Source organism: Choristoneura fumiferana, chromosome 9, assembly GCF_025370935.1.
Source record: "Choristoneura fumiferana chromosome 9, NRCan_CFum_1, whole genome shotgun sequence".
NCBI lineage: Eukaryota > Metazoa > Arthropoda > Insecta > Lepidoptera > Tortricidae > Choristoneura > Choristoneura fumiferana.
Genome location: NC_133480.1, coordinates 8,257,327 through 8,281,495, shown reverse-complemented (window position 1 = coordinate 8,281,495; position 24,169 = coordinate 8,257,327). Strand labels below are relative to the sequence as shown.

Below are 24,169 nucleotides of genomic sequence, written 5' to 3'. Positions count from 1 at the left end.
GATATCATGCTGTAGTCCTGTAGTGTTTGCGTGTGGCTTGTTTTCTATATTTAATAACTAACTTACTTTGGCACGCTATTGTTGTAGGTAATGTTTTAACTTTTCTTTAAAATACGCTTTTGTTGGTCGTGACATAGTCTGATTAGAGTGCACGACAGTTTAATATTTCTCTATTGTGGTGTCCTCCACGGTACCTATACAAGGTATTAATTGTCATTTGATAAAATGTCACTAAGTAAATAAAAGGACACGATAACGTTTATAAATAGACTAGCTTTTGACCGCGGCTTCGCCCGCGTGGAATTCGGTTATTGCGCGTTATAATATATTATATTATTGGGACTTCCTACGGAAGTAAAATCCTGGAAGTTCTCATGAGGCAAGCCGCAGGGAAAACCTAGATCTAAATAGTATTTATTTCAGAAAAACAAATAAACATAAGAGCTTATTTAAGGTCTGAAGGGATCCTGGCCTTTTTATTTTCCCAACTGTTTCATATGGACGTGGACCTTTGTGAAACTGTATGTTAACTATTCAGGGTATACGTGTGTTCCGGGAGCCAGGACTTTTTATTTTCCCAACTGTTTCATATGGACGTGGACCTTTGTGAAACTGTATGTTAACTATTCAGGGTATACGTGTGTTACCGGGATCCTGGCCTTTTTATTTTCCCAACTGTTTCATATGGACGTGGACCTTTGTGAAACTGTATGTTAACTATTCAGGGTATACGTGTGTTACCGGGATCCTGGCCTTTTTATTTTCCCAACTGTTTCATATGGACGTGGACCTTTGTGAAACTGTATGTTAACTATTCAGGATATACGTGTGTTACCGGGAGCCAGGACTTTTTATTTTCCCAACTGTTTCATATGGACGTGGACCTTTGTGAAACTGTATGTTAACTATTCAGGGTATACGTGTGTTACCGGGAGCCAGGCTATTTTCAAGGCTATTTTACAGGCTAGCTGCCAGTGACACACTGTATTTCAGGATTGTCCTGTAGAACCTTACAGATTTGTAAAAATTCCGAAGTACCTTAAAAAAATGCATCGTCCTTGAAACAGTTGGGCAATATTTATTCGGCAAAAAATTAAAGAACCATTTGTTACTTAAAAAAAAACAAGACGTTATTCTAGCTCTCAGCTTATAATACATCAGGATGTATTATCATATTTCATCAGCCAGGGTACCAAGGTAGGGTTGGTACAGTTGTCTTATTATAACTTTAAAAAAACTACACAGCTTTATTATATTAAAGTAAGTTTTGCCTCTCTTCGTTACGGCGAATGATTGCTAAATCTACTTTAGCGATCTTTCATGCTTATGAATATTGCAGAAACAAAGAAGCGTATTTAGCATTCACAAAGAAGCTTTTTAGTCTGATATTGTGTCTCAGGTGTCATTTGACCGACGTCTAGATTCATTAATTATTCAATAATAATAAGCAGCTTTTTAACGGATCTGCCGGAATATTCAGTTCGTTGCTTAGATATTTACCGCTTTCTGAGTAGGGTAAATGGATATAACGAGATATCACGAATCCGGAATTATTTTAACTAGTGATGGGGTAAAATCAAATGAATATACCCTCATCAAAGTTTTTTTTTTAATTCATACTGTAAATACATGTTTCTGTGCTTAAAGCCGATGTTTAAACAGTAACGCGTTAAAGACGTCATCATGAATGAAAATTAACAAAAAAAAACTATGTATTGAGCCTCTATGTTTGATAGAAGTAGAACATTTTTTAAGCGTCATTGTGTCTGGGGACTGTAAGCTGTAAGGTTGTATATATCTTCTACTTCTACGTCTTTCATTTCTTTTAGCATTGAAAAAACAATCTTGACGAGTCATTTTGAAAAACGCTTTAAAAATGCAGTATTACTTATGAAACCGATTAGGTACAACAGATCCATGGGTCATCGTTCATCCACCATTACCTCTCATATTTCGTTTTCTAGAATTTTTTTACCGTACAACGGCAAAAACTACTAGACACTCGCAAAATTGTCCTACAATGGACAGAGCCATATTTTTTTAAAGAAACAACAACAACAACAACTTATGAAACAAAAAAAATTGTCAAGTCAAAGTCAAAATATCTTAATTCAATTTCGGCTCTAGCAAGCACTTACATAATTAATGTAAATGACCATGTCCTTGTTTGACTCTACGACTCTACATATAATTATATGTAGAGTTCTATCGTGCAAACGAACTAAATGGTCCCCTCATGCGTTCAAAGCTGCGGGCAAAAGTAAGGGATTAACAGTTTCAGAACCCTTTCGCTAACCAGCCAGCCATTATCTTACAATATTAAACCGCCCTAAACAACAAATGCCCGAAATAATTAGAGAACCTCTTTAAAAACTGATGCGCTAACATTTCACTTAAAAAATTGCACCGAAGAAAATAAAATTGCAAATTCCACTTTACGATTCCCGGGTCTTTAGAAAATGTATAACAGAGGGAGAAGCGCGACCTCTGTCTCTGTCGGTGGTGGAACAAAACCGTCAGTGAGGCAGCCGCGTTCTACGGGTGAACCCGCGTGTCGGGCGTTACTTACGAATCGCCGCACGTTCTTCGTAAATTATAAAAATAGTGTAAGTGATTTGTGTTTAAAAATAAATGTAATGTAAGTAGTGTTTAATGCTAACTTATTTGTGGTTGTGACTTTTTATTACAAGTGTTAGATTAAAGGTTAGTTAGTGACTGAAGTGTCAGAGTGGTAGTGAAACTGACTTAGTAGTTTTTACATCTTATGACGGTATAGGTAAGTGTTTAGCTTCGAGACTTAATTAAGGATGGATGGATTTAATTAAGTTTATGGGTCCTCTTTGAATAAGTAAATAAAACAACGGGCTTTAAGGCAGTTATTAAAAAGCATTAGAAATAAATTGGTGCGGATTTCAGAAGGCTGGTGTGGGCTTATAGCTGAAATACACAAGTAGTCGGAAATTATTTATATTTAATGTAGGAATGGAGGAGTTTTAGTTGTTGTTTTTTTTCAAGATTATTCCCAGTATTCAGTATAATCTATTTTTTTAATAAATCAACAGACTGAGACCAATATTAGTAGGTACGGCGTCCAAGGTGTGACTTCTTCTTGAAAAAAAAAACGTGATAAAAACTTTAGAGGGGTGTTTGTAAAACTATTGCTGAAGTATTTAAAATTAATTTAAAATTAAGAAAGTAACTAAAAATCGCTATCCCTATAACTATTTCTTGTTTTATATTAGATTTTCATCGAAGATTTCCATAAACAAAATACTATGAATCACTCATATGATAAACTTGAGCGAATTCAAAATCTGTGCATTCGGTTCATATTTGGCCTACGTAAATATGATCATGTTTCTTATTTCCGATCACAGCTCAGGTGGCTCCCCATCCGCTTTCGCCGAAACTCTCACATTCTCCATCTTCTCTACGGCATTCTCTTTAACCCTGCAACTCCTTGCTACCTCAAAGAGCGATTTAGCTATGTTACTTCTGTTCGTTGCTCTCAGAACTTTCTCCTTATTGTCCCACTTTCAAACTCTAAATTCTATGTTTATTCTTACACTGTCCAGGCCACTCGGTTGTGGAACTCCCTACCGATAGACTTGAGGCGCGCAAAGTCCTTGCCTATCTTTAAGTCTATGCTTAAGGAGCACTACCTGTCATCTTGCGTATGAATGTTATAGTTAGTTTATGTGTTGTTATGGTATCTATCTGTTTAGATTTGTTGTGTATGTGTATTGTATGTGTTAGTTTTATGTATTCTTGATACAGCTCTAATCTACTGTAAATTGCACCACCTGCTAAAATGTATTCCTTATTTCTGTCCATTGTAAAGGTTGCCTGGAAGAGATCGCTCTGAAGCGATAAGGCCGCCTATTGCTTACCTTAGAAAATCTCTATGTATATACTTGTGTTCTCTGTACTGTTTACTGTATTGGTGTGCAATAAAGAGTTATTGTATTGTATTGTATGAATCGAAATTATTTATTTACCGGGATGGGACCTTTAGCAGCAAATAATTAAAACATAAATCGTTCTCTTCAAATTAAACGACATTAGTAATATGGAGTTAGATTTTCCCTTTTTCATAAAAATTAAATTAATGTACGACGTTGCCTGTCACGCTACAAACACCAAAAGTTTTGTTTTACATTGCTTATTTCTAAACTTTAAAGTTACTATTAAATAAATAATAAAACTAATTATATTGAAAAGTCACCGAAATAATGTCATTCAGTTTGATGAGCACGATCGATGTTTTAATTATTTGCCCCTGTTAAAGACCCCACCCTGTATAATTAAAGTAAATTGACAACTTCCACTGAATATTTGTTCTGACATGGCCCGAATTGTCGATTTCATGAATTTCCCAGTTTGAAGTTCTTAACGTTATTTGAACCGTGAATTTACGTAACTCAATAGGTCAAAGTTGTTAGGAGTAATTAAAATAAGTTTCTGCTAAAATGTCATTGTTAATATAAGTTATTTTGTTGACTGTATTTTTTGTTTACTGTACTTGCATTACCATCTAAATCAAAATTAACTTGCAAGATTTGACCCATAACACCAAACAGGGCCAGTTAAATATCAAGCAGCTTTTGTTAAATAAGTTTTTTGTTAAAAATTTCATTTTTAATACAAGCTTTTTTCAGACTGTACGTGCATTGTCATCCAAACTACATTTATGTACCAAATTTCAAGTTGATGCCAAAAACCTTTTAGGAGTTCCGTCATACTTCCATCCTGTCTGGACCACCAGGATGTCACTGCTAGATTATTGCATTGTCACCAGATTTCATACTTTGCCAAATTTCAAGTCGCTCCGACTACTGGAAGTAGGTCGAATTCAACTTGCAAGATTTACATACTTAATTATACGAGTATGCATTGAACGTTAAATAAAAGCTTGTACAATGATATTTTTAAAGCAAGATTTTTATTGTTGACTGTATTTTTTTGAGTGTATTGCATTGTCATCCAACTTACATAATTGTATTATGTATAGAAATCTCAAGTCAATCTGTCCATTGAAAGTGGGTCAAAATGAACTTGTAAAATTTGACGCCAAAACAACAAACAAAGCAAGTTAAGTAAAAGCTTTTAAAAAAACTTCTAAAAAAACCTAACCAACAAAAAGTTGGAAAGCCCCCGAGTTTGTCACTTCAAAGGTCAATATCTCAAAAACGGCCAAACCGATTTTGATGAAACATGTCTAAGAACCATGGCTTGAAAACCTGATTTAAAATAAAAAAAACCACATTCAAATCGGTCTACCAGTTTATGAGCTACGGTGCCACAGACAGACACACATAGCGGTCAAACTTATAAAACCCTTCTTTTTGCGTCAGGGGTTAAAAATACACTTCGACGAAATCAAATACTGATAATACTGAAATGAATACCTACTAAATATTTGCGTAATACATTAGGCAAATTAAAAATAGAAACGTTTATGAGTCATGTCGCAATACCTATTGTAGCGAAAGCTCGTTACTCAAAGCTTTTCAAGAATATTCACGAAATTACGATTGTAGGTATATTTATTTTTGTCATTTTCTTTGAAAACATTATTTATTCAAGTGAATTGGAAACTAGGAACAATGGTTTTAAAGGTCTGGTTTAGTTGTACAGTCGAACCGTTTGATTCCTGACCCACTGTAGAACGTTCTCACAGTAAATATTATAACAAATTCCCGTATCTAGCACTGTCACTATAACTTTTTCTACAAAAAGTTTCCATAGTGGGTCACGATTCAGTTGGTTCGAGTGTACCTTTAATTCTATGAATAATGAAGCAGAGATTTGGGAGATATTTTTTCACACCTCTCCTTCAGAAAAGTAACTTTTCACCTCAGCACCTCAAACAGGCAGGTTTTGCTATGAGAAATCAGTGAGCAAAATCGCATTTTGCTCACTCCGTGAGACAAAGTAACTTTTTAATTATTTTTTTAAATTCTGAGTACAGTGTTGGGTCTACTCACTGAATTCCAAATATTTGAACTTTACTTTGATCTGTCATTTCACTTCAACTCGAAAAAAGCAAGAGATAGGATCAAATTTGTCGATTACAAACTTAAATTAAATTTTGGTATTAAAAATATATCGAAATATTCCAAAATGTAAATTTCCCGATCTTTTAATAAAGTATGCAACCTCGTTGCACGAAAGCCGCTTCTCTTGTGTTTTTTTTTATAAAAGAATTCCGTATACTGCCTCTACAGTATAATTATTATTTGTTAAATTTAATGATTTTTTAACAAATCTATTTATGTTTATGTAATAGAAATCTTAATAAAAATCATATTTAAAGGTTTAATTGTTCAACCTTTTCAATTACCCCGAAATGAGGCTTTTTGCAGTAGTAAAAAATAAGTGTGACATTAGTACAAGAAGTTAAGATTGCATGTTATGAGTATGCGATTTGTATTGTAGCTACTGGACTCTTTTATGGTTTAAAATGTAATTATTATATTTGATAATAATCGGATTCTTTAAAAAAAATGTGTTTGTTTTGTAAACAGGTAGGTATATGTGGTTTTATTCTTATGTTACATTTAAATTATGTTCTCGCTGCTGAGGTGAAAAATTGTATGTGTCACACGAGACCAAAGTTTTTTTGCATCTCGTGTATTTCAATCCCTTGCTGATCTCAGGATTCTAACCTAGAATCACTCGCTAACGCTCGTGATTCAATTATAGAATCCTTCGCTTACTCGGGATTCAAAATCAACACTCGCAACAAAAAACAACTTTGCTCTCTTGTTGCACAAATAACTATTTCCTCCCTGACGAGAGGGAGCAAAGTGCAACTTTTCTGTTCAAGGCTTTTCTAAGTGTTTTATTGCAAATGCCATTTTTTGAAGTTGATATTGGAAAGCCACGTCATTTTCGATGCTGGTTATTCTTTAATAATATTTAGAATTTATTTTTTTCAAGTTTCTTAATGCTCGGTGTGAAAAGTTGTATGAGCGACTCGGGAGCACAATTATTTTCATCTTGGGCGTTAACACTTGAATCCCTGGCATTACGCTCAGGATTCTACTTTAGAATCCCTCGCTATATTCTGGATTCAGTGTACGCCCTCGCCGTAAATACACCATTTTGCTCCCTTGTGACACAAATAACTACTTCATCTATAAATAGTTACCAGTTGTATAGGTAGAGTCATTCACGATGACGCGTGCTGTGGTTCTTTTTACAATGTCATTAATGTCTAATTTTTACAAAATCACGCGTCTTCGTGGATGGGCACTAGGTATATTTTTGTTAATTGCTATAAACCGTACGACTTGCTTAAGAAAAGTAAGGAATTTCTTTCTGTTGGAATAGGTTGTCTAGAAAGCATTGCTCTAATGTAATAAGACCGCCTATGGTTTATCTTGTAAATTTGTCGTCCGCGTAGAATTCATTTATCGCTATCCCGCGGGAGTTATGCAATTTTCCGGGATAAAACTATCCTATGTCCTTCTCCGGGACTCAAACTATCTATATACCTAATTTCATTTAAATCGATTCAACGGTTTAGACGTCAAGAGGTAACAAACAAACCAACAAACTTACAAACTTTCGCATTTACATTAACAGTGGGATTTATTTACTTATTTGTACCTAGGTTCAGACATAAAGTCTAACCAAAGAACCTTAGGTTACCTGTCAGAAAAAATGTAGATTTTAAACTTCATAAATCTAGGCGGGAAAAGATAAAAGAGAATACCGGTGAGAGCGCTGAAAAGCCTTTTCTTTGAGGAAATGGATTTTTCATTCGACTATTGCTCTAAGGCTGTGCTTTTCAACGTTTTGCTTGATGCAACCCCGAAAAGTCTGAAAATATTACTAATACCTACTTACAAATTACCCAAAATTGGAGGCATTTTATATTACCTACTCGTATTTTATAAGAATGTAGTAAAAATGTTGGATATTTATATAAAAAATTGACGACTGAGCGAGCGAGTATCGCCGCTTTCAACTTGGGAAAAAATATTTTGGTATGTTGGTCCCGGATGTTAGGCTGTTCGTTCGTCTCTACACGTCGCATTTTTCAACCGAATCTCGTAAAAATTTGAGTACACGTTTAATAAGTCTTATTTTTTTGTCGATTCGGTTTCAAAATAGTGGAACCATGTGTATTGAAAACGTAAAGAATATAATACTTCAGCTATTTCAAAAGAAAACAGCTAACTTTGCCACTAGTATGATCTAGGTATTTTAACCTAATCTTCTAAGCAATTTAATAAACCTAGATATATTCTATTCAACAAAGCTAGGATTTAATATTCAAGCGGCACTGATTGAGTGTTTTAATCTAGACTAATTAAAATAGGAACAAAATACGGGCCTTAATGAGACTTATTTAATCTCTCGTCTCATTGGATAAGTCCTACAACTTTACCTGCAGAATGGCCTTAATTATTTTACAGGTTTAATTAAGAATGAAATAAAAAGGCTATGTTTATAATAAAGAAAAAATACTTACCTATTTGCTCATATTAACACACGTTTCGACTATGTCCCTGATAAATTTTGAATATTTTTAGGTGGACGATCAAGGGCAAAAGCTATATATGATCAAAAGACCAAATAAAAAGATGAACTAAAAGAATTTCTTTGCTCACCCGCGATGCAAAAAGAAGAGTACACAAAACAATGAAGTCTATTTTACTTAAATGTACCTATCAAACAGGATATCATTTATAAAACCCACAGGTCCACTCCTGTAGAAAAATTATAATTATAAATAAAATTTTATAGCTTTCTATTCCATAAAATTTCGAAAAATCTCTTCTAAGTCCAGCAATAATATAAATAATATACCTAATCCTCAAGGAAGCCGAAGATGTCTACCAAATTTCTAACCTGTATCACTGCTTTAGTCTGTGAAGCTAAATTACTATTTTCATTTCACTAAAATTGGAACAAATATAAAATAAAAATCATTTCATTCGGACAAAATTTCGATCAAAATAAATAAATATCATGGTACAATTTACGCCAATTCTCGTCTCAAAGCAAGCGAAGCTGGTATCATGGGCGCTTGCCAACTGACAAACACACTCAAATAAATAGATACATTATTTACCTAAATACATATTCGAGTCTTGAATGTCTAATATGTACTTAAAATTCGAATTTTTCATACATAATGATTTTCTGCAACCGAGGATCGAACCTGCGACCTTTTCGAAACTTTGTAATCAGGTTCTCTAACCACTTGGCTATGCAGTTGTCAAAATATTGAATCCATATTTAGTTAACATTGATCCATAAGAAGTATGGTTAATTTTATTAATATTAGGTATGAATTACTTTCATGTTCAACTGAACATGACTAAACATGATTGATCGCGCTCTTGTCACCCGGTAATGACTAATGATTGATGATTATTGCCTGTATTGCTAATAAAATATTTCTAGCTTTTACGAAGAAATTGTATCGTGGAGAATCATTTTTTTAATATTATTGCAAATTATTAGATTGAAAATACAAACTGAAATATTTATTAATTTTTCTGGGTTTTCTGTGCATCTATATTTCAGTTTGTATTTTCAATTTAGGTTTTACGGGATGACCGTAAAAGTAAAAATTCCAATCTTAATTATTAAATTATTAAAAGCATTACTAAAATTTGCTGTAAATTCTTGTTTTCTCTGGATGACTTTTTGTTTATTTTTTATTACATTTGTTTTTAATTTGAATATTACGTTAATATATTTACAATTAAATATTAATATTGGATTTATTTAGTCCGTGAAGTCTGTTAATCAGTTAGTCAAATTACTATTTACCCGACTGCGGGTTATGAGTTTGACGCGTATGTATGTCTATTCCTATGTCCTCTCGTGACTACTCATCGGTTGAACCGATTTTGATAAATGATACGTCATTGGATTCGTCTTGATGACGCGAGTGACACAGGGACTGAAATTCTTGAAAAATCAAAATTGCAGACTTTTGGCGCCAATTTGTAAGTTTTCAAAAATGATTTTTATTTAAACCTATCGAGTGGGGTATCAAATGAAAGCTAATAATTAGCCCATTTTAAATATATAATATAGGTTATAATAGTTTTAATCTACCATTTTTCACGAAAGTATTAAAAAAGTAAAAAATACTAAAATGAAGAAAACAAGTCTAGTGGGACTTGTTTTTTCTTTTTAGTATTTTTTTAGGCAGTCGGGTTTTTTGTTTTTTTTAAATTTATTGTTTTTATTTTTTACTTGTGTTTCACATGCAGAATATCATTATGTACATTTTCGTTGTCTATCGTGGTAGTACGTTGGTCGGTGAGCTAGTTTCGGTATCAACTAGTGATTGGCTACGTATTTGTATCCATACCTTTCCGTGACGGCAGATATTCAAAAGTAAATAAGGATCGGTATCGTTTCTTTTTTGTGAGTCTTGTGTCAGATTTGTTCGTAAACAACAGTATTAATTACTAATGTCATGTGAGATTTAAAAGTTCTGTAGCAACTAAATACTTCACTTCAATTCACATTGATTCACATTAATTAAAATTACTTATAATGGTACTACTCTACTCGTACTTCAAATTCCACAGAGTTTTTTGCCAAGTAGTATTTTCAAAGAAGTGATTTAATTTAAAAACCGCGGATAGTTTATAGGAGATACGGCACATCACTAGTATCAACCAAAGACGGTGAACTACAATATTGTTTTGTCTACAAAGAAAGGCGGAGGTCGAGCCTTAGGTATACTTTAGCACAAAGCTAAGGTTTTGTTCAGTTTTTTTTAACAAACTTTTGCCCCGCTATTTCAGCTTAAGCAGAAATACGTAGGCGGGATGATAAGTAACTGGCCTTTGCAATTTAAAATTAAAAAAATTAAAAAAAAACTATACTATTTTTAAAAGCGTGTCTCTGGCTATCTGCGTTCTAAATTTGAATCGGGTGGTGTGACAATTTAATCGATTTGTTGTCATTTGAAAATATATTCTGTCGATTGATTTCAAAATGGATAGATTTGAACAACGAGCGGTAATTAAGTTTCTGTTTATGAAGAGGATGAAGGGGACAGAAATTTATGAAGAGTTAAACAATGTGTTGGGTGAATGTGCTCTATCTTATGCCGCGGTAAAAAACTGGGTGGCCGAATTTAAACGCGGCCGTACATGTGTCCAAGATGAAGTCCGCCCCGGACGTCCTAAAAGTGTTACGACTCCAGAAATGGTGACCAAAGTGCATGATTTGGTTTTGGCCGATCGACGATTGAAGTTATCTGAAATAGCTGACACTATAGGTATCTCGAAAGAACGGGTACATCATATCCTAAGTGAAGAATTGCATATGAAGAAGTTATCCGCCCGTTGGGTGCCGCGATTGCTTACGCAAGATCAAAAAAGGATTCGGAAGCAAAACTCGAAAGATTGTTTGAACCGTTTTGAGCGTAATAAAGCTGATTTTTTGCGTCGATTTGTAACAACTGATGAAACATGGGTTCACCATTACACACCAGAATCAAAAATACAATCAAAGCAATGGACCGAATCTGGGTGTTCGGCTCCTAAAAAAGCTATGGCTGTAAAATCAGCGGGGAAGGTGATGGCTTCAGTTTTTTGGGATGCTAGTGGAATTTTGATGATAGATTACCTTCCTAAAGGTCAAACAATTACTGGAGAATATTACGCTAATCTTTTAGATAAACTGCATCAATGCATTCAGGAAAAACGACCAAGTTTAGCAAAAAAAAAATCATCTTCCATCAAGATAACGCTCGAGTTCACACGTGTGTTAAAGCTATGCCAAAAATCAACGAATTAAAGTTTGATTTGCTGCCACACCCACCTTATTCGCCTGACCTAGCACCATCAGACTTCCATCTGTTCCCTAAGCTGAAAACTTTTTTGGGTGGACAGAAATTTGCCACAAATGATGAAGTTATAGCCGCTGTAGAGGAGTATTTTGCAGGCCTTGAGAAAAGTCATTTTATGGAGGGCATTAAAGCTTTAGAATGAAGATGAATAAATGCATAGAACTACACGGAGACTATGTCGAAAAATAAAATCAGATTTATCACGAAAACATTAGTATTTTTTCATAAGGCTAGTTACTTATCATCCCGCCCTCGTATTCATGATTAAGTTTTTGAGTAATACTGGTAATATTGGTTATATTTTTATGTTGATATTCGCGTAGGAGTACTAACTCAGTATAGACGGTACGTAATAGTGTAGACTTTGTGAAAGAAGAATAATCCGGGAAAATGGTACCCTATAATGTAGAGATGTTATAAGTTCTATGTCAAATTGCATCTAAATTCGTTCAGAACTTTTTGTGTGAAGGAGGAACAAACATCTATACATCTATAAATAGGTTCATAAATCATCGTAAACATTCACGTATACATATAATATTAGAAGATAAAATATTAAGAGTAATTTACGACGTAGATCCACATTACAGCGCTGCGACAGTGTAGCACCGTGCTACGGCGTAGTACATTCGTAGACATCGCGTAGCACACTTCGTAGACATCCGTAGAACGCCTCCGTCGCACGTTTCTACGTTTATTTAAAGAAAATTTAACGCTTTCGAATACTTATGCTCTGAAATGAAGTAACTACCTAATATAATAATATTATTTTTAGTCATTAAACTCTAATTTTTGATGAATGAGTGAGCAAATTAAATAACTGATTCTGTGATAGGTAATTTTTTGTAAGAAAAAAAATAGCTGGTAATCGCACTTGAAATAAAGACTTAAGTCAAATTAAATACACCCTTCTTTCAAAAATGGTGCTTTTTTGCGATTGAATTTGCCTTTATGTGATATTCAATTAAATTTTATAGTACTTTTAAATTTTTTCTTAGCTCAATATTGTAATAACAAGAAATTGTGAATAAAATTTTTGAGAAGTGTACTCATCTCTCATCATCATCATCAAACGATACACAATATTTTGTTACTGGTGAAAAGAGAATACGTAAATAAAAAAGAAAAAGAAAAACAGGGTACATATTTAATACCAACGAAAAGAAAATCTGTCAAACTTTAACACTGGCACGCGAGACAATAATTAGAAAAAGAAAAACAGTCTGTTCGAGTAAATGATATAACAGCCAGCACGCTAGCGGAGCGCTGGAGCCTATCAGTACCTTGGCATTTCTCCACAGCATTATCTAGAGCGGCACATTTTTCTGAGGATTTTCCTTACCTTAGATATACTACCCTGCAGAATATCCGTTATCGCATAAGACTGGATTACGCTTTTATCCATTCTCGTTGTTTTACGATAGGTTTTTAAAAAGCATAGCGAAGCAGACTTTTCTTTTTTTTTAAGAATAGCGTAATTAAAAAATATTATAAGAAGAAAGTTGTTCTTTATTAAATAAGTCGGCGCCAATTCTAATGCTTTAATTTAAATAATTTAAATTGCTATTTTCGTGTGTATGTATGCAAATTGTCTTCAAATTTGGTATTAGATATGTATATGTAGATAGGACGTTTTTTTATTTATTTATAACAGTTTACATTTTATGATAATGCAACCACAATAAAAAGCTTGTATGGAACAACGAAATAAAAATAAACAACTTTTAAATAAAATTTAACGGTCAATATATCGGGGTTTTACATATTTTCACAGTTCTATTGATACCAGCAAAATATAGGTATAGTAAGATGAAATGTTAACTTTCGTAATAACGTCTATTAACTTATTCGATAGATTCTATTGCGAAATATCGAACATAGTCGTAAATACATTCCACAACGCTAGTAGGCCGTAGCATCCTAAATCAATATACTTGAACGTGTAGGTTTTTTTTTACTGTATCCTTGGATACGGAAACGAATGGACGAGGCTAATTCAATTATTTGAAGGTGACCTATGACGAGGGCTAAATTATTTACGTCCAGGGTTGCCAGATTTGTAGGCCCGTTTGCCTTATTAGCACTGATTGCTGGGAAAGGAAGTCTGGCAACATTTTGGACAAAGTCGGTAAGGTGGGTGGTTTTTATGGAGGTGCGTTAGAAACACCCCTTGCGCGGTTGTTCAAATAAAAATAGCAGACTAGACGTGCACCACAAAATTAAACCACATGAAAAAAGAGTTATTTTTTTTATTAATCAATGTAAAATCGTCGGCGATACTGCGATACCGCGTACGTAACTAGCATTTTCCATTAGGTGTATTTTTCACTGTACTAACAGTACTAACATCGTTCTGTTCTGACAGTTAAAATTATCCATCCATCCCAGCCTATATACGTCCCATTGCTGGGCACAGGCCTCCTCTCAGAACAAGAGGGTTTGGGGCATAGTTCCCACGCGAGCCCAGTGCGGATTGGGAACTTCACACGCACCATTGAATTGCTTCGCAGGTTTGTGCAGGTTTCCTCACGATGTTTTCCTTCACCGCAAAGCTCATGGTAAATATCAAATGTAATTCCGCACATGAATTTCGAAAAACTCAGAGGTGCGAGCCGGGGTTTGAACCCACGACCGTCTGCTTGAGAGGCGATAGGTCAAACCACTAGGCCACCACGGCTGAAAATTATATCTAATGGAAAATGTTAGTTACGCGGTATTGCAGTATCACCGACGAAATAAATAAAGTTTTTTAGGAGACTTGGCAAAAAGGGTCTTCTTTCTTATTTAAGAATTACATTCTGCCGATGAATGGCTCTCCACTTCTCTCTACTCAACCACTCAAAGCTGCCTCCTTAACCTCCTTAAACGACATGACAAAAAAAGGGTAACAGAAAAAAATAGTTATGCATGTTTTGAACATGAAACTACCGTGAAGTGAGACTCACTCATATTAAATGATTTGTACTGGGTAGCTCACGTCTTAAATCCGCGCGTGGCATAGCGCGCGCAGTTACGTTGCTACTAGGAAGAAGGGCTACAAATTAGCCCGAAACATGTCGAGCTAAACTCAATTTAAGACGTGAGGTATCCGGTACAATATCATTTAGTTATGCATGTCACGAAATGGTCCCAAATCAGCACTCTGCCGGTCTTGCGAACATTGGCATTGGGTCTACTCATGCTTGGTTATAATTTCAAGATAACTGACTGATTAATTCAGGCGTTATATTGCAGCGGTTCATAACTTAAAAAAAATATCTTGGTTTTGTGCTACAAACCGTGAATCATAGTTACCTACTTTTATGCGACACATGTTAAAATGCAGAGCAGAACTCGCCTTCTCGAAGCTGCTAACTCGTTTCAAACTCTCTACGAATTCATTATTAAAGCATAGTTTCTAATAAAAACAATAAAATATATGAGTACGTTATATCTTTATTGTAGATCGCAATATACTGAACACTACCGAAAACAGGTACCCGGAGAAAAAAAAATCTAGAAAAAAATTCGTTTTGTGCACAAACAAAAAAACATCCTCGCACCCAAAACGCATATACGACTATACTTAGTGGCACAAAATTTGGCCCACTCTAGAGACAGATTTGCCGCTCAGTATATCATGAGTGAAAATTCGCTCTAAAACTATTCCCTCGACAAACCAGCCCTACCCATCAGTTCGACGGCATCTGGATTTTTGCACCCCTATTTGCAGAGCTCTCGAAAGCGGCAGTATAATTGTTATTTTATCGAGGGTACTTTTTCATACCTCTCGCGCTGTATTCGCTGCTAATGACTTTAGCTTTATAATAACCAGTTTTTAGTCAAGACTTCACCTGCGAAGAATTCGAGATATTAATGAAGAATAAACCTCAGGTCTTATAGTCTAACGCACTTACCATCGTTTTCATCACTTTTTCTCTAACACGGTATAAGATGAGGGTAGAAAGAGATGGTGAATGCGACTTCGAGTGCCAGAGCGTTAGACAATATGGCCACTGAACTCACTCACTCCGTTGCTTAGTACCCATAACACAAGCTTTGCTAAGCTTACTTTCAATTGGTGTGATCTGTCCCGTGATATTTATTTATTGATGCCAATTGAGTAGTAGTAGTTTAGTTAGGTTTAAATTGCGACCCCATCATAACAATTTTTTTTTGGTAATACGTTTTACATTAACCCAATGATATGAGAATAAAGAATTTTTGATTTGTTTTTCTATGATAAGAATATAGACATATAAAATTTTATTTGTAACAAAAATCAACGATTTAAATGACTCCAAACCAAAGGTAAGTGTTCTACGTATTGATTATTCTTCGAAACGATAGTAAACAGAAACAAAATTCTAAATTTAAAACAGTTGTCTGTAAAACAACGTACAACCTATAGGTAAGCGCGATTCTATCTCATCTAGAAACTGTAGTTGTACGTATTTATTTGTACATAATGTAATATTGCTTCCGTAACTTGTATTTCTAAAAACTTCCAAACAGAAGATCAGGAAAATGGCCCACGCCAAGCTCCTCACTAACTGGGTAAAGTTTGACCGATAGTTAACAGAATAAAGATCAGTTTTTATATAACTATTAATGAGTCCCTTTCAGCGAGAAGGTAGCAATTAGGTTCATTTTCTTCAGCTTCTAGGAAAATGCAATTTTCTTACGAACTGGTACCTTAAAAGCATACTTGATAGAATCAATTAGGTACCACCTGTGTATTGAATAGCGACACTATCGTCATTGCTACTGTACCATCTGGTCCGTATTTATATTATTTTTCACTTCTCATGCTCTTAAAATGTCACTTTAGTCTCTGCATATCGGGACGAAAGTTCCTCTTTATTCTCTAGGGATTAAAGTATTTTTTATAAATTTACGTTGGAAACCTCTAAACAGCCAACACGGTGTTTGTGAATGGAGGATCTTTAGGCGTGGAAATAACCTCAAAATGACAACTGTGCGAAAATATAAAAAAAACACGATATAATTTCGTGAAACACAATTAACGACGAATATGAATCTATTCAACTATATTAAGGATTAATTCATTTTATTATGCATAAGTAGTCCAATTAGTTTTAAGATAGTTTTCAATTTTGAATCTGTTGGCTAAATATGCAAGCTTTTAAAGCGTCACTTCATAAACAATAAAAGAAAAGAAAAAAAACCGCGCAACAATTTTTTTTGCTATTTCAATTTTGATCAGATGGCCTGTCCATTAGTCGAGCGTACGTTTTTAAAAAGTAATATTATAATTTTGAACAAAACATTGTTTTTTTTCCTCGCATTTAAAGTGAAAAGTAGAGTGTTTAACGCAAGACTAAACAACCATAATGCCACTTGAACTATAGCCACCCTCACTCTGCTCGGGTGGCTAAACATCTTGTGTCATTATGGCTTGTTTTAGTCCCCTGTTGAACAATATACTATTAATAACAATTTCTTCGCGGACAGAGTCACAGCTAACAACTATTTTATAATATTTTAACCTAAATATCAACAATTCCATATTCCGTTACCCACGATTACATTAGCAGTCATGAAGTTTCATGTATAATGTAGTAATTAGGATCGCTACGTCACTCTAATGGGATGAGCTGTGGTTTCCACTACACCAGTGCTTAGTGTAGGTATAGTGGTTAACATAATGTATTAACGAGCGTAGTAACAAAATATCGCACTCGGACAGGATGTTTTTCCGTCGACAGTGATTTGTTACTTGTCTTTTTCTTAGAATAAGGTATGTACGAGTGCTCGTCACTGTCCCACTATTCGGCATTTTTAATCTTAAGTCATCAGGAATAGAGATGACAGCAGGGTGTCGTCTGTTGGGCACTAGCGTGTCGAGCTCTCGGCCGTTTTCTTTATAGGACAGGCTGTTGCCCGTAATTTCGTCCGCGGATAATTCGATTAATCGCTATCCCGCGGGAACTGTGCAATTTTCCGGGTTATTAAGAATACTATGTGTCAGTCAACCTTGTTTACTGTGGGGACTGTGACTTGGTAAGAGCTTGGGTAAAGGGGATCTACGCGCGTGACTTTAAACTCAGTTCAAATAAAAAGGATATTTCTTCAGTACTTGCTTTATATTATTGTAGTTATAAATATATTTTTACAGAGATAGGTCCAGCCGCTCAGGCTGTCGGGAGGAATCTGTACCGCTGTCAATCGTCTTTTAAAATCAAATTCTAGAATCATACATTTTAAAAATACTATCATTATACATAATAAAGTCAATCTAGCGTGCCAGGTGGTCAGTTTTACCACCTGCCAGCGGTATACAGCCTAGTTCCTACATATCCCTCGTTCCTCTCAGAGGTGGGGACCTAGTCTAAGAGCCCTACCTAACGGGGACAATACAGATAGAAAAGAGCCTTAGCTAAAGACTAGCTACATCCTTTTTATAAAATTCTAGAATCATACAATATAAAAATACTATCGTTATATATAATAAAGTTAATCTAGCCTGCCAGGTGGTCAGTTTTACCACCTGCCAGCGGTATACAGCCTAGTCCCTACAGTACGCAAATTTCATCTAAATTCGTTCAGCCGTTATTGCATGAATGAGGCAAACATACAGACGTCTTCACAAAATTTATCATTTTTGATATACTAGCCGTTACACGCGGCTCCGTCCGCGTAGAATTCGGTTATCGCTATCCCGAGGGAACTATGCAATTTTCCGAGATAAAAACTATCCTTTGTCTTTCCCCGGGACTCAAATGTTCAATCAGGATTGTAATAATAGGTACCTACAACAGGAATAGAATTCTCAAAGTCAAAGTCAAAATATCTTTATTCAATTTAGACTATAACAAGCACTTATGAATGTAAAAAAAAAACTATCTATCTTCTAAGTTTATTTCATGTTTATTTTTAATCTTCACCGTCCTTTCACTAAACATTATGTAGGTATTGGATGTATCTTTTATAAATCAATAAGCCTCATAATATCCCCCAAATTATGAACACAAATATGTGCAGCAAATATCATGATTGTGTAATTCCTGTTAATTAGGTGTAGTAAGCACTCTTTGTGTGTTTCAGCGATCATTAAATTGATTATTAATGTATTGACAGCCAATTTAAATGTGAAATGTTTTAATCTTTTTCAGGCTTCGGAATTGTAATAAATTAGTTATAATTTTTTGTCAGCATTTTGCGCTTAATATTCTGAGTATAACTTTTTAATAATTTATGTCTACATACGTTTATCTTTTTAATCGTAGTGGTAACTATGTAAGCCCCACGAATGGCCGGTTTTTATAATTTGTTAATATGGAGTATACTTATTTAACTTCATTATCGTTCCGGGTTTGAGGTTTGTAAATGTATTTAATCGTTTCAGACTTAGATCGAAAATAAAAAAAAATAAAGTAGTCCTATTCAAGAATCGTATTGTTCACGGCTATTATAATTTTACAGGTATTTTTTAGTATTTAAATAGGTACGGTCTAGGACATCAATGCATGAGCCACCATGGTATCATTTCACAGTTAACGTCATAGTGACATCGCACTTATTAACAAGGATAATTGAATGAGTTTTCCTTTGAAAAGGTTCCACGGTGGCGGTTCTCTATCGCTTGCCCGAATTTCATATGCCTGAATGTATCGTCTTCTAGAATTTTCATTTGCCGTAAAGTATTTTATTTCTGAAATAGTCATTTCTTCAGAGTTGATATTAAACTAACCTAACCTAACCTACTGCATTCTATATGATAAAATTTAAAAAAATCCTGAAAACAGCACGGTTCTATATATTTTATGGAAAACTTTGGTATGGCAAGTGAAATTCGGGCAAGTAAAGTTAAACGCACGGTGGCTCTTGAATTAAAGTCCTTGACCGTACCTAGACTTAGTCCCTTTGATTTTTCAAAAATATACGGAATCTCGGTGCGCAGATCCGACTCGCACCTGACCGGTTTCATAAATAATATTAAGTTGTTATTTGTTTAATAATAAAAACACTAATAAAAGGGACATTGAATAAAAAAAAACAAAATATCCTTTTATTCGTACATCCCTATCCATCACAGAGTAAAGTAACTAATTACTAAAACCACACATCCTCAATCACTAATTTCTATTGCATAACATTGCCGCTACAAATCACGCACAGTAGGTCGGGAGGTCCAGAGCGTTGGATAAATTCACTTCATTACGTGTATCGAATAACGGATTAATAATTTTCTTGCTCTTAGATACTGAAGAGGGAACTACAGAAGGACAAGCTAAAATTGATGTTTATTTTATACCTGTTTCACTCTCTCTCTCTCAATGTTTTATAAGATTTTTTTATTGTTGTTGATGTTTCCAATAAATTTTGCCCATGTCACAGAACAGATAATACAACCCGTGTTTAAAGTGAAAGTACCTCGTCAAAAGCTTTGGTATATTTTGAGTCAAGAATTCGGATACAAAACCCTTACAAGCCCCTATTTAATAAAAGTTACAAGTGTTATATTTTTACATAATTGTTGGGTTTCTCATACAAAAAGTGACAATTAGGTATGTACAATTGTAGCACTTCTAACTTTTATTTAATAGGGGCCCGGTGTGTTCAGTCAAATAATTATAACAATATTCCAAAAAATATTACCCATCCAAAAGATACAAAATGAATACTGCATGTTTACTGCAAATCTGGCATGTCGAATTTAACCTATTTTCTGTGGTCTGCTTTAAATATTTAAGGTTTATAAATTGAATGAGATTGCAAGTTTTATCAAAAAAAAGTACCGTGTGAACAAAAGATCAAGTTTTTTTCCACAAAAACTAATTCCCAGTAGCTATCGCCAATGATAGACGAGACACATTAAATGGATTTAAAAACCACCTCTGTACAGTAACAGAACCGAATTGTGTCCATGACTTTACCAAGCTCAAGAAACACAAATACTGCTCAAACTTTGCAACTTGCTTTCAAACTGCAACTTTAGTTCACAAGACTTATTGTTTTTTTATTAGAATTCTCCAATACGTTACTATTCTAGTATTGCCTATTGATATTCGATTGTCTGTGGATAAGTGTTCAATAGAAAAAATATCGATAGGCTTCTTGAGAGTATCGATACTATCGATGCTTTGTAGAGCTGCGAAAGTTTCGCGGTCGATAGTGTGGCCTGTAATGTTCTAGATGAAAATTATTACGAAATAGAAAAACATGAGGAAACGGCATGTTAACGAGATACGCTGATCATAAATAAGTGCAACTGAGCATAGTTACATCAATTTCTTTGTCAAATTTTGGTTAGATAATTTGAGTAGCATAGGGATTTTCTGTAGTATGTATTTATTCAGCCTTGTTGAACCTATAATGGTTTCGCATAGAGTTCATTTTGTAAATAAATATTTTAGAGAAATCTATGAGGTGATAGCAATATTATTTTTGTAAACAACTGTTCCGCTATTCCATGCTAAGTGGCTTGTACGCACCTTTCTTTTACAGACCCATACAATAGACTCTCAACAATATACGGTTGTAGTAAAGTTCTAATTATGGCAACTGATCAGAAATTATGGCTTTTTTCGAATAGACTAGACGCTACAACCAATAATCGCCAAGATTTCAAAGTGTGTGTAAGTACGCATGTGAAAATTTCCGGCGACACTGTCTTTAGAAACCAAGCATCGGTTTCTTGATTTTTAGGGTTCAGTACCTCAAAAGGAAAAAATGGAACCCTTAAAGGATCACTTTTTGTCCGTCTGTCTGTCTATCTGTCAAGACCCTTTTTCTCAGCAGCCCGTGGAGGTATTAAGCTGAAATTAATATCAAATACTTACTCAAGTCTGTCCCTTGGAGCTATAAAAAAATCAAACGTCTAAGCCAACGCAATCAAAAGATACAGCCGTTTATGCTGCAAATTTTCGACACTCTGAAGGGAATCGAAACCTACGGGGTACTTCCCGTGAACTCAGAATCTTGAAATTTGGTGCGAAGTAACGTCTTATAGCACAGATAAAGGAAAAATTGCGAAAAGCGTAAATTTTTGGTTACATCATATAATAAAAATATTTTTAATAATTTGTACGGAACCCTCGGTGCGCGAGTCCGACTCGCACTTGGTCGGTTTTTATTATTCCATGAAAACTATCGATAATGAGACTGTCGATAATAGGGTAGCACTAGTCAATTCGGCGACAAAATTTATTTGCGGTCACGTATTGCCCAACATAACTAAGCCCAGGTGAAGGTCAGGCACTGTTATATTTTATGCATACGATGACATTTCGTTTGCGGTCGATACCTCAGCCGCTATTTAAAGTTTAATAAATCACAAAGAGCCTCGTGTTATCGGGAAAACTTATTTATCTATTTGTCGACGAGAGCGGTGAAGAGAGATGAGATGATGATGATGGATGGAATGAGAGTACTTCCGTCTCGCCGTCAGGATGCGTTCATGATGTAGGTACTTGAGTGAGAGCTTCAATAAGAACTTCTTTTGGAATGCAGGTCTTTTATTTCACCAACCGATAATAATTAAATCAGAACAGAACAGACAGAATCATTAGCCAGGTGTTGTCGTCTCCACAGTCCGAGGTAGAATGACGCTCCGGCCAACGAGCCCGTCCACGTGCACCGTAACCGGTCGTTACGTCACACGGCGTTCGCCGCCATCTCGATATTGTAATAGTCAATTGACATCCTAGGTATAAAGAAGGCTTGATTATTGTTATCCACGACATATTTATTGAAAATGACCCTGAGGACTTACCAAGGCCGAGGCGTCCAACAGGCTAACAATACCTTAACAATAGCATTAAACAGTACAATAAGCTAAGACACAGCAAGATTAATTAATTAAAAAATAAAATAAATTAAATGCTTGACAGGCTTTTGTGATTTCACTAATTAATAATTAACTGAATCGTGGACTCACTACGGCTTTTAATTTTATAGAATATAAAATAATAGGAAGGCGTCATAGTGAAACACTTAACAGTATTCACAGATTAATATATTATAGGTATTAGATATTTTAGAAATAAAACCAGCCACAGGGGTTCCGTAAATATTGTAAACAAACAAAAAGAAATATTTGTTCTATGAAATCCAATTTATCGAATAGGTCCCCCATATTGAAACTACACATTTCTTATAGGTCTTCTCTTTGGCAATCTGACCCATTGTACAACTTACTCACAGTAAGCGTTATAATAAATAGGTAAATAATTAAATATCATGGGACAACTGACACAAAATTGACCTAGTTCTAATAAGCAAAGCTTGTACAAAAGATACTAGGCAACAGATAAACCACACTTCTGTTGGTACATACATACTTACTTATGTAAATACACTGGATTATACGCAGTAATTCCTTCGGCAGTACAAAAAATATTTTTTACTTTGTATGAAAAGAAAGGAACGACTGCGAGAAATCCAACACACTTAAATACATATAAAACGTCCAAGACTCGAGAACAGTATACTTGAGAGCTACATCAAAAAAAATTACGCGATAAAGTTTTTGGGTCCGAATTACCCATATAATGGTAAAGTTTTGTAACCATAAATGAGTAAATAAATGTCTCTCTCTCCTTCCTCTCTCTCTCTCTCTCTCTCTCTCATTAGGCTATCCAGTCATCAAATTAAATTTCATGCCAGGCAATGCTTGCACTGAGAACCTGTAACAAAGCTCCACAATAAGTAACGATTGGATGGTTCGATGTTACGGAAGCCTAAAAAACGTTCTGCTGTAGTTTTCTCCCCACATGTCCAGCCTAATTACCCGTCAAACGTGCCACGCACACAATATGCGGTATTACCGTGCCTGACACCTCACATATATATTACCGCGTTTGCCAACATAGTTAGCACGTAAACTGGGTTTTCTCTGTAACAGGAACAATAAATTAAAGTGATGATTCATTAGATTAAACTATAAGCCATTATCATCATCATCATCATCAGCCTACAGCAGTCCACTGTTGGACATAGGCGTCTTCCATGGCGCGCTACAACACTGTCTTCAGCCCCTCGCATCGATCCGCTGCCAGCGACCCTCTTAAGGTCGTCCGTCCACCATGCCTCAGGATGTCCTACACTACGTTTTCCCGTCCGTGGTCTCCACTCCATTCGAGGACTCGTCTGCTCCACTGTTCAACGGTCCTGCGACAGACACAACTAAACTATAAGCAGTATGAATAAAATATCTTAATGTTCCACATTCAGTGGATTTGCAGAAAGTAGGCATTAAAGTTAAACACCATAATGGATATTTACATCATGATATAATCGTCTGTCAGTCGTTAACATGCTGGTGCGATTGAAGTTAGAAAATAACATAATAAATAACACAATGACTCTTTGTTGTACGAGTACACCATA

The 24,169-nt window shown here is 35.0% G+C and overlaps 1 protein-coding gene across 4 annotated transcripts in view; it reads left to right on the top strand.

Moving 5' to 3' along the window:
- Window positions 1–2,534: 2,534 nt before the first annotated feature.
- The window catches only part of LOC141431134 (potassium channel subfamily K member 18-like), a 358,912-nt gene continuing 337,277 nt past the window's right edge, over window positions 2,535–24,169 (top strand). For all 4 annotated transcript variants that reach the window (XM_074092154.1, XM_074092152.1, XM_074092147.1 and 1 more), the window contains exon 1: window positions 2,535–2,776. The gene's annotated coding sequence lies outside the window, so the exon portion shown is untranslated. The remainder of the gene's footprint in view (window positions 2,777–24,169) is intronic.